Source organism: Buteo buteo, chromosome 9 (genome assembly GCF_964188355.1).
Source record: "Buteo buteo chromosome 9, bButBut1.hap1.1, whole genome shotgun sequence".
In the NCBI taxonomy this organism is placed as follows: Eukaryota; Metazoa; Chordata; class Aves; order Accipitriformes; family Accipitridae; genus Buteo; species Buteo buteo.
In genome coordinates this window covers 13632054-13647085 of record NC_134179.1, presented here as the reverse complement: position 1 = coordinate 13647085, position 15032 = coordinate 13632054, and the positions used below count along the sequence as shown (strand labels likewise).

Below are 15032 nucleotides of genomic sequence, written 5' to 3'. Positions count from 1 at the left end.
ATTAGTGTCCCGTCCCCCCTCTCTCTTCCAGAGCACTAGCACCTCCGCCGTGGCCCACGGAGTCATCCTGCGAAGAAGGCTTTCAGCGGATCTGTGACCGCCGGAGTTATACCTGTGTGCAGCAGCAGGGGTTGTGTCTGCAGGAGGGTTTTCTGCTCTCGGGGTGTTTTTCCCGCATCACTTGGTGTTACTCCAAACTTCGCTGCTGCTCCTCTACAGCTGCCGAGCAGAAAATAGAAGTTCCCTGAAGTACAGTCCGCCTCAGAAACATACTTTTAGCAGCTGGTTGAGGAGGCAGAAGGCAAGTCCCGGCCAGGGAAGGGCTTCTCCCTTTTAAAAGCAGCGATCAAAAAGTTGTTGCTTCTTCTTCTTCCTCCTCCTCCGCCGCCTCCTCCTCCTCGCGTGTGTGTGCCTGTGCCTGCCCCTGCCCGTGAAGGGGTCCCTATGTGTCTATGGAGTTAAAAGGCTCCTTTTAAAAAATGTCCTTTGCATCACCCGCATCAGACAGATGGACATTTACTGAGACTCTCGCAGCAACATTAAGATGAAGCTTGACTTTTCTCCGCTCCCTTAAAAAGAAAGAAGAAAGGAGGGAGGAGAGAGGGGGAAAAAAAAAAAAAAGGGTGGGGAGTAGCCTGCTGCCGGCCCGCGTGGAGCGGCCGCGCTAGGGGACAGCGCCGGTTGCCCCGCCGGCCCGCCCGCCTCCCGCCCCGCACCGCACCATTGCCGGGGGTGGCCGGCCGCCGCCGGGGCTTTTTGTTGCGCGGCGATGTCACGACCCCGGAGGCTCGCGGGCCCGCGCCAATCACAGCCGCCCTGTGGGAGCGGGCTGCGGCCCCGCACGGCTTTTAAAGGAGACGCCGCCTCCCTCCCTCGTTCCTTCCCTCCCTCCCTCCTCCCTCGCCCGCTCCCTCCCTCGCCCGACCGGCCGCGCCGCGGCTGCCCGCCCGCCTGCGCCCGGGTCGCGGTGCCGCCGGCCTCCGCGCCGGGACGAGGGATGGGGCGGGCGGCCCCGTCCCGTTAAGCTGTGGCACCGGCCCCCGATCCGGTGTGGGAAGCGCCGCCGGAGCGGTCCCGCGTTCTGCCCCGGGCGGCCGCGCTCCGCCGCCGGTCCGGCACGGCGCGGCCGCCCGGAGCGTGACGCGGGACCCGGGACCGGGCCGGGCCAAACAATGTCCCATTGTGCGGCCCCGAGCGCTCCGGGGCCCCGCCGCCGCAAATCGGATTAGCGCCGTGCCCCGGACGGACGGGGCTGCCGGGGTGGTAAGGTGTGAAGGTCACGTAAGGTATCGGAAGAATCCCGGTGCTTTAAAAGCAGTTTAAATATATATGTGTGTGTGTGTGTGTATGTATGTATATATATTTATTTATTTTCCTACCCCGGCCAGCAGCAGAGCGCGGGAGCCTGCTGCCCGACCCCGGCCTTGCCGGTGGCGCGTCCCGCAGCCCAGCCGCGGGGCGAGGGCTGGCAGCCCGGGGGTTTCCTCGCTCTCCTCCCCGAAAGACAAGCGTCCGGGCTCGGGAGGAGGCTCCTCCCGGAGGGCGGCTGCGGTGCATCCGACTGCGGGCTCAGCGCCGGCCGGCCCTGCGGACAGCAGAGGGTTTGGTGTTTTGGGGTGGTTGGGTTTTTTTTAAGATGTGGCTGCCCTCCAGTGGTGGAAATGCGGCGGATCTCCGGCCCCGAACCGGCAACCCCATCACAAACCACCCTCTGCCTGCCCGCGACCCCTCGCCTCCGCCCGGCACCTGCCCCGGGGCCGGGTCGCGCTCGGGCCGGGGCCGGTGGCGGCGGGGCGGGCGCCCAGCTGTGCCCCCGCCGGTGCTCCCCTGGTTTGCAGCCGCGGGAGCCCGTCGCGGGCCCGGCATCGCGTACAGCTGCGTACAGGCACAGGGGAGGACAGAGGTGGCAGGGATGAAGAAGGCAGGCCCGTGCCCCGTGGGATCGGGCTCTCAATCCCGGCTACGTCCCTCACACCCTTTGCCGATATTGGCAAATCTAATCCCGACACGGATTAGGAATTTGGGGGTAGGGACGCATCCTTTGCCCCATCTCCGGTTTGTCTGCTTGGGCTCTGCGGTAGGGCCTGGCCCTTCTTGCACAGGTATGCGACACCGAGCAGTTTAGGGTCCCCATCAAAACCGAAGCCATTGCACGCCATCATTAGCCGGGGTCCCAGTGGCAGCCCAGGCTCCTTCTCAGCAAGGTGAGCACCCTGTGCTGCACCTCCTCTTCCAAATACCTCTCAGGGGCTTCATTTGCAAAAGACACAGACAGCCTTTGACACCTTGAATTACTGCGGAGGAGGATTTAAAGCAATAACAACTGAGACAGCTCCATTACCAGCTCCTCCTTTGGGAGCGGCCTTTTCCCTCCATCTTACGACTTTCCAACGTAGGAAAACCGCCGATTTGAGGCAGGAATTCAGCACGTCTGGACTGGAATAGTTCCTCCTGTGGACGCTTTCCTTTTGGCCTTCCTATCACGTTAGCATGACTTTAGCTATACCGGCAAAATGTCGCTGGAGGACGAGGTGAACACATGGGGAGTTACATACCACTGCAACAAACCACCTTAGAACTACACCAATGTAATTAAAGAGCTGGTAAAGCTCCTTCATACCAACAGCTCCAAATACTTGTTAACCTGATTTTTGCTCGCCGCCACACATACAGTGGGAGAGGTGACACAGAATGAGGTGAAATCCTTCAAAAGTTTAGTTACTTCTCCGTTGCATTCCAGCGCAGATAATGTTTAATTTTATGACTTCCTGCAAGTCTTTAGCATGAACTGAAAGTGCATGCAATGTGACTTCAGGGTATGCCAATTATGTAAATCAGCACTAAAATAACAATGGCAACGTAGTTTACACATCACTGACATTAAATGAGCACTTCAACTTCTAATTGCTATTCCAGTTCAATCTGTAGTGGGTCATGCCAGGAAAAAGTCATTTCTTGCCTCAACACTTACTCCCTGTGCCTGGAGCATAGGCTGTACTGTATGCCCAGCTTCATGTTATCTCCAGGAGCTTTCTATATTAGGATGATGAGCCTTATAAGGGAGAAATGTGTTTGTGATTGTTCTGAACGCCGGCATATACTCTGGTCTGATATCAAGAGGGTCTTGTAGGTTTGCCCCTCTCCGATTTTAAACAGAAATAGGCTCTCACAGTCTTCTGTTCTCATGACCATAAACCACATTTCCCCTTCTAGTTTGTCATCTCTCAGTCTAGTTAGATCAGGAGCTGCTGGGGCAGTAACTCTGCCTTTCCATCTGTTTCCATGAGGTCCCAACAAGACAACACTGAAGCACTTATAATACGTTCCCTGAGTGCACTGGCACTCACACCAGAACATCAGCTGTGCCCCAGCAGCTTCCCCATGCTGCCAGCCCCACATAGAATTTTCTCACTGAGACAGATCTGTCTCCCTTTCAGCCAGTGCCCTGGTGCATATGGGGAACAAGGCCCTCAAAGTGTCATCCATGAAGGTCTGGTTACGGTTTGTGCCTCATCAGCACACCCACCGACTAAATACCTCTCTGCAGAGCCCGCTGCCTTTGAATACTGCATTCAGGCCTGCTCCCACTGCATCCCTAGCATCAGCGCACCTGAGGTCACATGCTGAGAAGCATCTTTATCATGATAGAGAGCATTAGAGACAGGTGTATTTAGATATAACAAACGCAGCACCTGGTCTGTGGAGTACAAACATGCCAGGACCTGCCCACCCAGACTTCCAGCTCCCCAAATGAGCCTTTGCAGCAGGCATAACACCCTTGTCCCCTTCCCACCCCTACAGCTGTGCAGCAGTGCACCTGAGATAAAGAAACCGAAGCTCAGCTGGCCGTGTTTCCTGGTGCTGCAATTCCTTAAAATCTCTGTGAAACTGGGGACTCTAGTGGTACATAGGCTAAAGATCCAGCCCCATTGTGCTGGGCTTCCACAATGTCATTTCATTTTACAGAGTTACTTTCCAGATCAAGCCTGCTTTTCAGCTAAACTCCCACCAGAGAGAGAAACCACCATTTACACTGAAAAGATCTGGTGCAGATGTGGGGTTTTAGGAAACCTGACTGTGAATATCTGTTAATCTTCTTTGTGAAACTTCATTTCCCTGCTCCTGAACTTTGTATAGTTGACTGGACTGATTAATTTCTTTCTTCTTTCCCATGTGCACTCTCTTTTTTGTTTTCTTGATTTTTTTTTTGTTTAGTGGGGTTTTTTGAGAGGTGTTGAGCCAGTAAATACTCAGCTAGTGGCACCTGCTGCTAAGGTTTCAGATCCAGGTGTTCCTTTCCAGGACCCAAACACAGCTGACAGATCTCAACTTCAGGTATTGTTGGGTTTTCTTAGTAAAATGATAGAAAAGTGTCCAAAAGGATAGGTTTTACAACACAGTGAGAGTCCTTTTTCAAGACTAGAGGAGGGAAGAAGAAAATCTCTCCCCCCCCAGCATTTTCTTCTTACAAATACTATACTAAATCACATTTATATACTGCCACCATGTAGGGTCTTTTTTTCCAACCTGGTTAAATTGCAACCATCATTGTTGATGGCTACAGGCAGAAGACTTCAGCTGGAAGACCTAGATGAGAAATGCTCACTAGGGTCTCTGACCTGAACTTGTAATCCTTTAAAAAAGACCTAATTCTGTCTAGATAGAAACACAGGTCTCCAGAAATACTCCCATCACTCTATGCACATTGATAGTCAACAGTTCTACTGCTCATTTCAGCAGACCAGTTAGACCAATGCTGAGCAATTTTGAAAATGCCCACTTTAGACCACTGCCCCCTAGATATGGTAAGTATGTGAGACATGAAATATTAATAGTAGTGAGCTTTTTTATAAATTTTGCACATTTTAGTGAATAAACCTCTTGATAAAAATCTGTGCTGAAGTATGAAACATATACATGGTATGGCATCAAATGCTAGAGAGGCGACTTCTGAAAATGAGTTAAGATGTGTTAGTGATGTTGAGGTTTTGGCTTCATAATGGGTGGAGATTATCTGAAAGCTTTTCTGTCCCTGAACTGTGCTTCCTGTTGGCATCTGTGTGAATATAATGTGTGGCCATTCTTTAAAATATTACTTAACACTGTTTTCTGAAGACGTATTTGTCTTTTGGTGGTTTGTCTTTTAACATCTATCAATTGTCTCTGCTGCACAGCCTGTCTCCTGTTCCATGAAGAATGGATTCTCACCCGAGAAGATAATTTACAAGATGGTGATTTGGTTTTGAAGAGGGGAAAGGCAGTTTATTCAGAAATGTCCATTTCTTTCTTATTCACCTTTGCTGAAATCTGGCAGCTCTTCAAAGCTGTTGCTTTGTTTCACAGTGAGTCTCAATTTCATTCATCAAATCTCCACTTTCCTTCCATCATAGTGGCAGGGAAGTTGGTATTTATCAGGAAATACAGTGCAGACCCAGTATTTTCTACGTTTCCGTAAGTCTCCATTGCTAGTGAATGATAACGGTTCCTCCTAATAGCGTTATGTCTGCAAATACAGGCTGCAGTAATCAGTTCACGTGGCTGTGCAACTTTTAAATTGTAAGACAAATTCCTACAGTTTGTAATACTATTGCTCGGGAAAGAGGAAAAAGGGAGGCTAACATGGTAACCTTTTTTTTACTGTTTTCACCTTGATGCTACAAAGTTCCAAATTTCAAAATCCAGTATTTGACCTATGGCTTTTATCATTAAGAGGTGAAAAAAATGCCATAATGCCTCTATATAGCCTGAAGAACAACCAAGTCATCACCAGACAGGGTCCTAGGCACCGCCACCATTTATGTACATTTAATTACGTGCAGTATGAATAGTCACAGACTGTCAGGCTAGGGAGATTCAGTAGGCAGTGAACTGACTAAGATTCAGGAGACCTCCTTTTTCTGTCCTTCCCTTTGTGCCCCTGTTTTCCCACCTTCAAAATGGGGATGATTATGCTGACCCCCACTTGTAAGTCCCTGCAAGACCTTCAAGTAAAAGCACTAAGAGTTAGGCCCTGCTATTGTTTGGGGATAAATACTAGGTTAATGCCAATAGTAATCTCAAATATCTGGAATCCCAGGGCTCAATCTTGCCTTAAAGACAGTGGCAAAATTCCTGCTGGTTTTGGTGGTATAGGCTCACATGTTTAAGTGATGAAGAGACAGGGATGCTGACTATTCTGGTCAGAAGATTTGGAGCAAAGAGGGATTTTTTTAAAAATTATATAAGTCTTGTTAGGAAGACAATGAGGTGAGGGTGTTCCTCCACATAAAAGAAAAATGGCTGCGTCATAGATGGTCCACTTCAGGAGCTTATAATTTCATCACTGCAGAGATACTGACGTCAAGTAAAATGGAGGATAATATAAAGTTACGCATATTGCCTTAAGAAGTGCATATTTTAGCAGTGAAACTGGATAATGTTTTGCTATTAAAATAAAATAAAGGCAAGTGTGACGTTCTGTTTAAGCAGATTGTGTGTATGAAGGCTTTATTGTAGCTGCAGATTTAGGGCATATGAAAAGGTTTTCTGTGCTCAGTTGCAGGATGAAAAACATTGCATCATCAGGCATTCTTGTACTCTAACACTTCTTTGCCAGTATGCCTTTGATAATGAACACTTGCAATTTTATTTTCTGGTGTAAAGTCATGTTTTCTCAGGTCATTATCATTCCAATTTTTAAATATCCTCTTAAAACTAGACAGAACTACAGAAAGTAATAGTAAAGCTTTGTGCCTGCTCTGTGGCATGTGCTCGGCACAAGTGATCAGCTGCTGCACCTGCTTCATGCTGGGAGTAAAGCTATTTGCAAGTTGCTTTCAATTACATCCCTTGTTCCCAGCTCTGCCCGGTTTCGAGAGAAGCTCTGATGGGCACAGGTCTCAGTTCAATCACCGCCCTGTAACTTTTATTTGGTAGCTTGTTTGCTTGTGTGCTACAAAATTTCCTGACTGGGAGGGGTCTTAGGAGAACAACATCCTTTGACCTTTCCCAGGCTGTTGTTTGCTCCAGCGCTGCAGCAGCCTTCCAGAAACCACGCTCTAAACTGCAGAAACGGATTATTAGCAGCACACATTGAACTGCTTCAAGGTATCGTTTATACCTGGAACATCTGTAGCCCCAAAGTCATTGTACTCTTCCTGTATTTGGCTTCCCCATTCCTCTCCAAGAGGGGGGAGAACTGCTCCCTCCATTTTACAGAAGGGGAAAAGGGGCAGAAAGTGGTGAAAGGCTGTTTTTCTAAGAGGTGTACAGGGGCCCACAGATCTATATAGGTCACACTGAGATTTTCAGCGATGCATAATCAGGTTAGACACAGTTTTGGGGTTAAACTCCCAAAACTTCAGTGAGATGTTAAGCACTCAGCTCATGTAGATATTTTTGAAAAGCCCAATACCAAATCTATTACCCAATAGTTTCCTGACAAATTCCTGCAGTGCCTTGTCCACGGTTCTTACTGCAACCCATAAATCCTAGCAGGAATATAATAATCTCATTCAACTATGGAGAAAAGCTCTGATCTTGTAAGTCTATCTGCACTGAAAAGAGAAGGATCTTTACAACCCTGGTCAGGACGACAAAGATACTGGTTAGGGTATCATCAAACAGATTTGTTCCCAAACTGGATCAGTCACCATAGCAGAGGTGTGCAGTGAATTCCCTCACTTGCTATGCCATCACCTCCTCCCTTTTGCTTTTCTTCAGGGCCTACTGCAGGATGGGTGTTGTACAGCCAACCTGCTTAGCACTTTGGGAAAGCCTGGGCCAATCTTTATATTCCTTAATACCTTTAACTACCTTCCCTCGCCACGCCTCAGCTTCCTGCTTTTTTCTGAAATTGGCAATGACCTATCTACCCTTAGTTTACATGCTTGTAAAACTAAGCACATCCTTCAGCCTGTTCAGGATTAGGCTGAAAAAGCAGTACCATAAAACATTCATGATCTGCAGCATTATCCAATTACTAATTCCATTATTCCATCAATTCTGCCTTCTCTAACTGGACTTGTATTACTGTAGGAGATTTGCCCTTTCTTACATTTTCTGTTTTCTATACAGTATTGATGTGTATAGACTCAGTAAACATTCATATCCACTTCATGTGGGTATACTAAACATTGAATACACTCATTTCATCAGCCATGGAATAAACTCCTTTCAAATAAATCAAAATACTAAACAAACAAACAAACTGGGGAACCATGGAATAAATGCCATTTATTTTGCACCTTTGACCCTCTCACTTGCTCTCTGCTCCCCTGTGTATATCCCAAGCCTCTGCATACAGCCCTAACAGCCACTGGGTTTTGAAAAAGAAAAAGGAACTGCCCCAGAATTTCTCCTGCCCTTCTTTATTTGCCAGAAAAGGCAGCCAGCACATGAATCAGGAAAGAAGCAAGACTACCGCAAGACCAAAATTGCTACCTCAAATAATTTTAAACAGACTGAATGGATTCTGTAAGTGCTGGTTCAGATGCTCACACAGCCTAGGAAGAACCCTGAGGACCTAAAAATTAAGTTTGTGAATAAATCCTTGAAAAATCAGGGCCACTCTCTCCACACCAGTGGAAAACTGAAATTCCAAGTTGTGCAATCAAATGTGACGTTCATTTCTGCAGCTGGTGGGAAAATAGTTTCCTTACAAAATAAATTTAATAAAAAGTAGACTGTTTTGTATCTGTTTTTTCCCTAAGCAACTTCTAAAATGTCAGACATTAATATTAAGGAACTTTGATAAACTAAAAAAATACACCACTGTAATAATATGTAAATATTATTTTTTCCTTCCTTCCTTCCTTCCTTCCATTCATTTACAATATTGGACATGGCCTGATAGAACAAGCTGAGTTTACCAGGGCCAAAACTGTAAAAAAGCATTTCTACAAACTCTCCAAATTAATATATACATATACGATAAAATAAAGGTTTATTTCCCTTAAGCCAAAGTGATTTCACAGCTAGCCTGACTGAAAGCCATTTGCACCACATGGCAGCTGTACACATATTTTACATGTTTGCTTTCATTAGAAATAATGAATTCTAATTTAATTAGAAATACAAAATTCCTCTACACTGGATCATGATGATAGCTTCTATTTGAAATATTTCTCCTGTATTTAAAAAGCCTTTTAGGTTCTTGGATTGAAAATCCCCACTCTACAGAAGAGCTAGGGTAGCTCCTATGCATCATGTAAGTTAGGCCATAAAATCTGGGCAAAGTAGCATACAGGCCCTGTGGGGGTCTGCTGTGTACATATGAATTTTAATGACTGCACATCTCAGCTGTATTGCTGCAACAAGCTGTATGTGTGGCTATGTAGACTCGCTACAAGAATTGATTGCTTTTGCTACTAACTCCAAAGCAATAACAAAAGGCAGGAATTGAAGACTTCATTGATGTGTTTGGTCTTAGGGCTCATGGGAAGTTGTGCGTTAAGTTATCTGATTTATCCAGTTTGCAGGCAAATGATGTGTACAAGCTACCTAGGTAACTCAAACAGATGCTGCTAATATTACGGTGCGTTGTCAGTCCCAACACATTGGGTATCAGCTATTGCAGCAGTTAGCTTTAGGGTCTAAGGTCCGTCTCTTTGGCTTTTGATCTGCTCTGTGGCTTTCCCAAAACCCCATGTGGAAAGGAGGCTCCTGAGCTACCACATGGTGATCATTTAAATTAAACACTTCTAAGCAGACCAGCAGATTAGCAGAAAGAATATCCCCACTGTGTTCAGGGAAATAGTATTTTTCAATGTCCCTCAGGAGGGGTGTAACTGCTCCTGGCAATCCCTTCATTAACCATGCTACTGACAAAGGGGTTTGTAATACCACTGCTTAGACATAAACAATGTAATCAACCCAAGAAAGCCTAAATAACCCAGCCGAATGAGGAAGCTTTAGAGCTTTTCTCTTATTGTGATATTTCATGTTCTAAAAGCAGAAAAAACCTCAGCATCGGATCCCATCTTAAGAGGGAAAATGAAGCCCCAGGTTAAGTGTAGGGAAGTGAATCCCCACCTCACTCTTACTAGGCCAGTGGTGTGTAGCATGGGCATTTGGGACTGCAGCTTGGGAGGCTTCAGTCACCATACTCGGCTCGCAAAGCCAACACAAGGCAAGGCTTTCAGGCCAGAAACTGGGGTTCAGGGGGCAGAGTGTCTCCAGTTTCTCCCCAGTTTATCGAAACTGCAACTCTTCCTTCACTTGCGTTGAAGGTACTATTTACAACCACCTTAGGGCATTAACTAGCAATCCAGGTCCAGCAATACCAAAGCAACCTGTCATATCACTGCCCAAGCTCAAAGACATGACGAAAAATGTACTGTATTCCCCACTTCCTTCCCTTCCCTTCCAACAGCACATCACTTTGTGTTCCTCCTGCGCTCACTGCATTTCCAGAGAAGCAAAATCCTTTTCTTCCAAAGCCCAGGGTAAAATTCCATGGGAGCAAGCTAGACCCACAGCCCTGTTTGTATCTCTTCCTCTAAGGCTACATCTCTACTAGTAAATTAAGTGTGCCTGGGAACATTCCTGGGCACGGAGGCCAGCTGGCATGGAAAAGCCTGCTTCACTGCTAGCTTCCGCACCAGGGTGGCTGCATGCAAACTGCTGCTTGGGGATGGTCCCAGGAATGTTAAAACAAACCATGGCTAGAAACCATTTGGGAGAGAGCTTCTTGGCGTGACCCAAAAGCATACCAGAGGTGTCCTGACAGTACAACCAGTCACTGGCTTTTGACTGGGCCCAAAATTGTTCCCAGGCACTGCTTTATTTACCAGCATGGGTGTAGCCCAAGGCCATGCTTACCTCTGCCTGCCCAGGTACCATGAGGAGGATGCAGGACTAGATTAACAGTGTCATCACTTCAGTCAGCTGATCGTGATTTCGTACACTTGTTGAACACACCTTTTATCTATACAGAAGTTGTTGATAAGAGCGCGTTTAAAGCAGCCTAGAGGGGAAACCACTTTAAAGCGGAGTTGCATTGATCCAGAGAGCAGCTCTGGGGCAGGCCTGTACTGAAACAGGGTGGGATCCCAAGATGCTGCTGAGCTGTGGTGAGGCAAGAGGACTCCCAAGGACTCCTGCAGGGCCGTGGCCTGTGCTCAGCCATTCCCACAGAGGGGCTGAAGGAGATTTGCTGCAAATTGTGCACAGGCTTGCCAGGATCTATGGAGGTCTACATTGGCACACTAACGGCATGTACCACAACATAGTTCTGCATTGCATTTGGTCCACAAGCCGGTCCAAACTGGCACCTGACTTGTGACTGGCACCCTATTTATCAGGGTGTCACACTATGGTCATAAACCCTGTTCTGGTTGCAGGGACCAGTGAAAGGGATTGCCTTTTCCTCCAGATCCTCACTGAGGGGTAATGCCTCCTCCGCTTCACATGCACAACTGCTGCCTAACTCAGGTCTTCCCATATGCTCCAAGTTAGGATAAAACTTCTCCATGCATTTAAGCTAACCAACTATTTTCTCTGGACCACGTTAAGGAGCAATTGTATGTGCTGTTCTGCTGGCAGGTGAAAGGGGAGTGGCAGCTCCAGGGAGGGGGAAAGGAGCAGGGATGAGCAGCTGGCTTGGCAGAAATCACTGATCAGAAAGCACTGATGCCAGCTGAGGATGTGCGACCATCACCACTTTGGGCAGGTTTTTATCTCAGTCTTTTTTTAAAAACAGCTCAGTGGTGGGAGTGAATATGTTTTTATCCAGTTCACCAGACAAACACATGGTCCCAAATCCCCCCCCCAATACCAATCTGTCCATTAGAGACAATTTCTCAGTCACACCTCATTAAAGTTTTATTCCTTCAGTATCAAGCCATAAACTGGGCAGAAGATACCCACCTGTGCCTGGGGCTTCTGCGCAACCAAGGTGAAACCACTTCTCCCATATATGCTGCAGCTCAATAACACCTTGTTTGGGTTCAGGCTTTGCATTTCCAGTGGCCAATCTAGCCCAGAGATGAAGGACCCTTCTCTCTTCTCTCCATCTGCCCTTTATTCGGCACAGAAACATTCTCAAGCAAGCCCAGCTGCCAAGAACTCAGTCCCAAGCAACTCAGTTGATCAAAGCACAGGCTGCCACTGTCCCTCCCTTCGGATACCTCCTTCCCAGTCCCAGCCACCCAGCCCCGCTCCATCTCTTCTGCTAAAACTACTGCTCCTGCACTACACAGGTTCAAGGAGCTGGTTTGTCTGAAAAGTAATCCCTTCTTTGAGCATGTACACAGCACTTAGTGGAGACCTGATCTCAGTTAGAACTTCTACATTACGAATACATTCTTTACCTTCACATTTAAATGAAATGTAAATTCATTTAATAATTAAATCTCAGCTAAAATCTTTAACTTGTAAACCGTGATTTAAAAATCTGTAGGAGCCACATTCCCTTCCCTGCCATAGCTGAAAGTACAGTAGCTAACTTTTCTGCTAACATTGTTTTGTTCAAAATCAAATGAGGTTCATATTAAGCCTCCAAAAGGAAATCATGATTGATGATCTGGCCTGCCCAACTACAATTCCTTTAGTAACAAAAATATTTTGTAAGTTCATTTATTATTGAGATCAAGCAATGAGTCTGGAGCTACATAAAATGGTTCCAATTAGATTCAAGTAATTGCCATTTTGAGTGAACATAAGCTTTTCTGGATAAAAAAAGGGCAATAAAAGCTCAAGTAAGCTCACATCTGAGATTTAAGCCTTCAAAGCTTTTTCTGCCTCTTTTTCCCCCCCCTCTTTATTTTTTTTTTTTTTTTTTTAGCGTGAGAGAGACACATACACACAGGAGGACGGGGGGAGGAGGAACAAGGATGTATGAAAAAAGAGGAGTGATTTTCCCAAGCTGATTTCTCTTCCTGGGTGACCCAGTCTCCCTGGGAATGCTGCCCATGTGATCTGCACGAACTGGATCAGCAACAGCGCAAGAATGAAGAGCTTCTGCAGCATCATTAAAATAAGTGGCAAAGGGGGGAAAAGCCAGCAAAGCACAAGTTTAATAATCTCACTGAAATCCTCCTGCAGACAAGGGATAAGTGTCTTCTCCTGCAGCAGCAGCTTGCAGAACAAATGTTGGAGCACGTAGTAAATGAAAACAATTTCAGCGCAGCGGCAGCTGCATCCCTAAAGCAGCTGAATTAGTCAACTAGACAGAAAACTGTTTCATATGCTCATGAAGGCACTTCCTCAGAGCCACTGAGACTGACTCCAGAGCAGAAAGCACTCAGGTGCCCCTTAATACTGAGATTTAGGATCCCAGCTCAGAGTTAAATCCCAGGCCTATGCATGCTTTTCATGCCGTGCTGTGTGTTGAAGCATAGCTTGAAACAATTTTCCGACCAGTGATGGATGTGGGGGGCTGAAGCCACTGCCCACCTTCCACACTGTGAAGAACATCTTCTGTTCGTGGATGTATGGATGCAAAAAAGAAAAGGATGGGATAAGATAAGATTTCCAAACTCCATGAGCATCAGCCACACACACATTCCTCATACAGGCATTTCATAGAGCACAGTGTCATCATCCACTGTATTAACTGTCTCTCACTACAAATGTTTACCTTCAGCAAGGTATTTCTCAGGAAGACCATGAGTGATCAAGGGGTTATTAGTGAGGGAAAGAAGATGGATTGTTTCTGATTTTAATAAATTTGTTTTTTTCTTTTTATTGCCTAGATGTCATCATTAGATACATATCATTAGATATGTTCCCTGTACCTACCCGAAGGTCTACAAAAGTTCTCTACTGTCTCTATGAATGGTTTAATCTTCAGAGTGCAATTTGCTAATAATTACAACCAGATTATAAATACAGATTCACATTTTTATATAGCTTCGTATAGCTTCTTTAAGGTCTGAATATGTATCAATATAACATTTTTTGCTTTAGCTCAACTTTGGTTTGCAACTTTTTAGCGTTCCTATTTTAAGTCTTGGAGAGGAATATGAAGTCTAAATCTAGTGAACTTGTATGACTCAGCTGAAACTGTGTGTACTCAAAGCACCTGAAGACCTAACCCACCTTAAAAATGGTTGTTACAATATCTTGGCATTTCTAGGACTAGTCCCTGATTAAACGTGACAAAAAAACCAGCATCTTTAAGGAAAAGACAGTCTCCCATGATTCCCACAGGCGCTCTAGCTTCAGATTTTGTTCTAAGCTTGTAAATGTTTTTCCTTAACAATGGTTCAAGAACAAAAGTTCTGAAGGGCAGGAAATGTCAATATTTGGTTTTGATGAGAAACAACCACCTCTTTTCTCTTGCTTTTAAAAGATTGTCTTTCCCCCCAAAGCAGTTCTCCCGAGAAAGTAGAGCAGCACCTGAGTGCCAAGGCAGGTAAGCACAGCCATCCAAAGTACTGCTCTGGACACTTCCAACCACAGCTCCGTCTTCCTCAGACAGTTGCTTCCCGAGGCTGTGGGAATGAACTTGGGTGCGGCGTCACGCAAGTTTCTATCCTCTGCCAGAAACATGGTGCTACACGTCAATCTAGTCTGGGTCATGGCTTGTTCTATAGAGCCTTCTGGTGAACATGCACAGAAGTAGCTGCAAGGCTTAGGCCCCGATCAGATTAAATCCTGATCTGGCACTGGAAACCAAAAACAAGTTCACAGCTCCCGTTGTTTGACTTCCCTCTGCTGTGGAAGATTGAGGCTCCATTTCCTTGCTGTTCTGCTACTTGCAAACATGAGCTGCAGTTCCACAAGACCAGAGTTGCTAAACCCCCTCCAAATTAAAAATAATTGACTTCTTCCCACGTCCTAACAAGTGAGCTAGTGCCCTCCAGGCATTCGTAAACCCTATAACTCTAAGCCTACAGGCAGCACCAAGGGGTCTGGTATACTGGACCACTCTAAATAGCATCTTTCACTACAGAAACTCATAACCTCATTCAGTGTATCTTTCCCAAAACTTGGGAGTGCCAAATTCACACTGTCCTGCAGTAAACTCTGGATTACCTACAATAACATACAGACCTCCTCTGAGTCAGGCTGAACAGGACCAATCCACAAATTTCAAACAGGTCTGATGA

At 46.2% G+C, this 15032-nt stretch overlaps 1 protein-coding gene across 4 annotated transcripts in view; it reads right to left on the bottom strand.

The window, feature by feature from the left end:
- The window catches only part of BMP2 (bone morphogenetic protein 2), a 195161-nt gene that overhangs the window by 89388 nt on the left and 90741 nt on the right, over window positions 1–15032 (bottom strand). For 3 of the 4 annotated variants that reach the window (XR_012651611.1, XM_075035445.1, XM_075035444.1), the window contains exon 1: window positions 113–1339. The gene's annotated coding sequence lies outside the window, so the exon portion shown is untranslated. Of the gene's footprint in view, window positions 1–112; window positions 1340–15032 lie in introns of those variants that run through there. The other variant, XM_075035443.1, reaches the window with a different exon arrangement.